Source organism: Sciurus carolinensis, chromosome 11 (assembly GCF_902686445.1).
Source record: "Sciurus carolinensis chromosome 11, mSciCar1.2, whole genome shotgun sequence".
NCBI classification, from domain to species: Eukaryota; Metazoa; Chordata; class Mammalia; order Rodentia; family Sciuridae; genus Sciurus; species Sciurus carolinensis.
Genome location: NC_062223.1, coordinates 83,903,676 through 83,909,124, shown reverse-complemented (window position 1 = coordinate 83,909,124; position 5,449 = coordinate 83,903,676). Strand labels below are relative to the sequence as shown.

General features: G+C 34.4%; 1 non-coding gene across 1 annotated transcript; it reads left to right on the top strand.

Annotated features, from left to right (window-relative positions):
- Positions 1 to 3,113: 3,113 nt before the first annotated feature.
- LOC124960892 (U6 spliceosomal RNA) lies at positions 3,114 to 3,219 on the top strand. The gene has a single exon (XR_007104207.1). It is a non-coding gene; the product is annotated as a U6 spliceosomal RNA (small nuclear RNA).
- Positions 3,220 to 5,449: the final 2,230 nt, after the last annotated feature.

The following is a 5,449-nucleotide window of genomic DNA, read 5'->3' as shown; positions in this document are numbered from 1 at the left end:
TTAATATCTCCTAAGAAGTAAACATAGAAGTTATGTAAAAACTTTGCAAAGATGGATGTAGCTTTATCTTAGTTTAAGAATTATTATCACAACCTGTGCTTTTGAATGTAGGCGTTACTGAAATACAAAAATATTGACTGACTATGGCTTTCCTATCATCTACAAAATACCATCCTTTCTTTGAAGAAAGGATGAAATGAATGCTCATGTACCCATCTTATGTTGGGTATATATTCATCAGTATGTGCACTGAACTCTAGTATCTGCCTAGTTCTAAGGGACTGTCAAAAAGTTACTCAATAAACGTAGGTCATCTGAATGCCCCTTGAATTTTCACTTTTGATTTCACTTTTGATTCTGTATTTACAACTTTCATCCATGCATTACTGATTCTCTTTTTCTTTTTTTTTTTTTTACTATTGTAAACAAATGGGATACATGTTGTTTCTCTGTTTGTACATGGCGTAAAGGCATACCATTTGTGTAATCATAAATTTACATAGGGTAATGTTGTTTGATTCATTCTGTTATTTTTTTCCCCTTCCCCCCGACCCCTCCCATCCCTCTTTTCCCTCTATACAGTCCTTCCTTCCTCCATTCTTGCCCCCTTCCCTAACCCTAACTCTAACCCTAACACTAACCCCTCCCACCCCCCATTATGTGTCATCATCCACTTATTAGCGATATCATTTGTCCATTGGTTTTTTGAGATTGGCTTATCTCACTTAGCATGATATTCTCCAGTTTCATCCATTTGCCTGCAAATGCCATAATTTTATCATTCTTTATGGCTGAGTAATATTCCATTGTATATATATACCACATTTTCTTTATCCATTCATCAATTGAAGGACATCTAGGTTGGTTCCACAATCTGGCTATTGCGAACTGAGCAGCTATGAACATTGATGTGGCTGTATCTCTGTAATATGCTGATTTTAAATCCTTTGGGTATAGGCCAAGGAGTGGGATAGCTGGGTCAAATGGTGGTTCCATTCCAAGTTTTCTAAGGAGTCTCCACACTGCTTTCCAGAGTGGCTGCACTAATTTGCAGCCCCACCAGCAATGTAAGAGTGTACCTTTCTCCCCACATCCTTGCCAACACCTGTTGTTGCTTGTATTCTTGATAATGGCCATTCTAATTGGGGTGAGATGGAATCTTAGGGTGGTTTTGATTTGCATTTCTCTTATTACTAGAGATGTTGAACATTTTTCCATGTTTGTTGATTGCTTGTGTATCTTCCTCTGTGAAGTGTCTATTCATTTCCTTAGCCCATTTGTCAATTGGATTATTTACATTCTTGGTGTAGAGTTTTTTGAGTTCTTTATAGATTCTGGAGATTAGCGCTCTATCTGAAGTATGATTGGCAAAGGTTTTCTCCCAGGCTGTAGGCTCTTTCTTCGCATTGCTGATAGTTTCCTTTGCTGAGAGAAAGCTTTTTAGTTTGAATCTATCCCAGTTATTAATTCTTGCTTTTATTTCTTGTGCTATGGGAGTCCTGTTGAGGAAGTCTGGTCCTAAGCCGACATGTTGAAGCTCTGGACCTACTTTTTCTTCTATAAGATGCACGGTCTCTGGTCTGATTCCGAGGTCCTTGATCCATTTTGAGTTTAGTTTCGTGCATGGTGAGAGATATGGGTTTAGTTTCATTCTGTTGCATATGGATTTCCAATTCTCCCAGCACCATCTAAATAAAATACAAAAAAGTACTGGGAATGTGCCTCAGTGGTCGAGTGCCTCTGAGTTCAGTGAACCCTGGTATCTGTCCCCCTCCAAAAAAAAAAAAAAAAATCTCTTTGATGACTGTCATTTGTATAACTAGCCAAAGCATTACTGATTCTCAAAACTAGTACTGTGACTGATTCCTATTTCTGTCTGCCTGCTGAAGATGAAATGTTCTACAGTTCTCAGGATCCATTGATTAAAATAGAACTCAAGGAATTTCTTCTGGAAACAGGGCATACTGGACATTTAAAATTCCCTCCTAATTTCATGTAATGATGTTCTGAATAAATTAGAAAAAATAGTCTTAGAAACATTTCTCTGTGATCATGAAGAAATAAAACCCCCAGGGTTTCCTTCTAAAGACCCTTAATGAAGTGAGGACAGTCAGTGGTACAGGATAAAACAGTGGCTGCATCCTCTTAAGAACTATGGTCAGTGACCTGAACTAAAATAGGTGCAGAATTCAAGTGTGCCTTGTCTAAGGAATCAGGTTTAATCTTCCACAAATGCATTAAGTTAAAGCAGCCCTAGGTGTACAGAATCTATTGGCAACCAAAATTAATTATGTAGATTCCCTTGGGAGGAAAGTCTGCAGCTCTCAGAATCTCACAGGTTACTCAATCAAATATAAAATGATATTGTTTATTATATTCATGAGGAAATAGACTTCTATGAGTAGGAGTAAGTACAAAGGTAAACATAGTTTCTATCACCAAGAATTTCAGGTATCGAAATTATCAGACACAGAGGATAAAATAACCATGTTTAAAATGTATAAAAAAAAGAAAAAAAGAAAACTTAAAATATGACTGAGAAGCCAAGGCATGTCTAAATTCAATTTATAATCATTGCAAGCACTCACTTGCATTTTCACAAGCTTCCTTGCTTTATGTTTTTTGGCAGAAGGGTGTAATTAGTGATTCACAGAAAATTTTTTAGGATCATGAAGCTATTATTCATTATATCCTAATGGTATATATTTGATAGTATTTATTTGACAAAATCCATAGAAATTTGAAATAAAAAGAGTGAACTTTAGTTATGTAATTTTATAAAAATTATGTAAGAGGTCAGGTGATACCTGCATATAGTAGAGCCTATGACAGAAGTATCTATCTCTATTATAAATGTATTTCACACTTCACAGAACGGATTCGGGAAAAATACTGAACTTGGACAATGAGTGAGGCTATAAAATTAAAGTCAAGAGGAACTGAATATATCACTGTATTGTATTTGTTACAGTTGCTTCCTAAGAGGTTATGGATTAACAATTTTAATATAACTACCATTTACACTATAACTGAACCATTAAACAAATGGATAACCAGTGGTGGCATCCAGGATTCTTAGTGTTAAAAAGGGAAGTTATTAAAAACCTAGGAAAGTGCTCACTTTGGCAACACATATACTAAAATTGGAACTACACAGAGAAGATCAGTATGACCACTGTGCAAGGATGACACAAAATTTGTAAAGCATTTCATATTTAGAAAAAATCAAAACAAAACAAAGGGAAAAGAACACAAAGAACCATGTAGTAGTGTGTTAGAGTTAAATATATCAGTACAAACTCAAATTGGTGTAATGTCCATACAGAGGATTACACATAGAAATACGCACAGGTTTGTGTATATTAACTAGATAACATATACATTTCCTTTCTTTGCTCAGAAAGTCTAGAAACAATGTTAATCAAAGAAAAGAAATCAATGACAATCAATGAACATACCTAGGACATAGTTCCAATATGATTATTCATTAAAAGCAACTGGGCTGCTTGGAGAAATAGCTGTCCTAGGGTCAGGGAAAGATATTTACAAGATGAGACTGGTGCATTGTATAATGCATTAAATTTATGGAAGTGTTTAAAATAAAATTTATCAAACAAGAAACAATCTATAATAATGGGGTATTAAAAAGACACAGGAGTCAACTTAAAGAGGTTTCAAAGACCAAAGATAGAAAACGTAGAGGAAAATTTTACATAAAGCAGTACTGGATGATAATTCAATATATAAAATGCATAGAAAGAATATATTAAATTAATAAATGGTTTAGTAAAGTGGGAAAGCAGAGACAAATTATGCAGAAAAATTTCAGGTGATTTATATGGGTACTTCCTATTTAAAGAAGTAAAATACCTCCTCATTTCTTAAAGATGGGCTCAAGCTGAGCCCATGATACTGAATGGAGAAAAACTGAAAGCATATATATCCTCTAAAATCAAGAACAGAACAAAGATGTCCACTCTCACCACTCTTACTCAACATAGTTCATGAAACTTCTGCAAAATAATCAAGTAGGTAAAGAAAAGTAAAGGGATACAAATAGGAAAAGAAGTTAAATTTTCTCTGTTTGATGATGACAGGATCCTATATCTAGAGGATTTAAAGAATTCCACCAGAAGACTTCTAGAGTTGTGAATAACTTTAAGAAAGTAGCAGGATTGGTATACATAAATCAGTGCTTTCCTATACTCTAATAGTGAATCTGCTGAAGAATATATTAGGAAAACTATTCCATTGAAAATACCTCAAAAAGAAAAGAAAAGATTTACCCTATGTAAATGTATGATTACACAAGTGGTATGCCTTTACGCCATGTACAAACAGAGAAACGACATGTATCCCATTTGTTTACAATTTAAAAAAAAAAAAGAAAAGAAAAGAAAAGAAATACTTGAGAATAAGTTCAACCAAGGAGTTGAAGGACCTCTATAATAAAACTATAGAACACTGAAGAAAGAAACTGGGAAAGATCTTAGAAGATGGAAACCACCCCCACCATGTTCTTAAGCAGAATTAAGATGGTCAAAATGATCAGAATACCAGAAGTGTTAAACAAATTCAATGTAATCCCCATCCACATATCAATGACATTCTTCACAGAACTGTAAGAAAAGCAGTTCTAAAATTTATTTGGAAGAATGAGAGACCAAGAACACCCCAAGTAACACTGTGAAAGAAGTAGTGACACTGGACGTATCACAATATAAAACTGCAGTTTATACTGCAGAGTGATAGGAAGAAAAAATAAAATGAAAAAAAAAAAAAGAAAGCAGCATGGTATTGGCATCAAAACAGGCATGAAGACCAATGGACTAGGGTTGAAGGCACAGAGACAAATCTGCACAGTTATAGTCATTTGATACTCAGAAAAGTTACCTAAAACACAAACTGGAGAAAAGATAGTTTTTAAACAAGTGGTACTGGGAAAATTGGATGTTCATGAAACTAGATCCATGTTTTTCACCCTGCATAAATGTCAACTCAAGGTTGATCAAAGACTGAGGAATTTGACCAGATACTTTGCAACTGCTAGAACAAAGCATAGATTTAACACTCTAGCACATTATCACAGGCCTTTACTTCCTTAACAGGACCTCTAAAGTACAAAAAATAACACTGAGAATCAACTAGTGGGCTAGATTTAAATTAAAAGCTTCTTCACAGCAGAGGAAACAAGAACATAAAGAGTGAGCATATAGAATGGAAAAAAAAAAAAAGAATCTTTACCAGCTGCTCCTCCCACATGAAATTATTATCCAGAAAATATAAGGAACTTATAAAACTTAACACTCAAAGCCAAATAATTCAATCAATAAATGGGCAAAATAACTAAACAGATATTTCTCAAAAGAAGAAATACAAAGGTCATCAAATACATGAAAAAATGTTCAACATCCCTGACAATCAGGGAAATGCAGATCAAAACTGCATT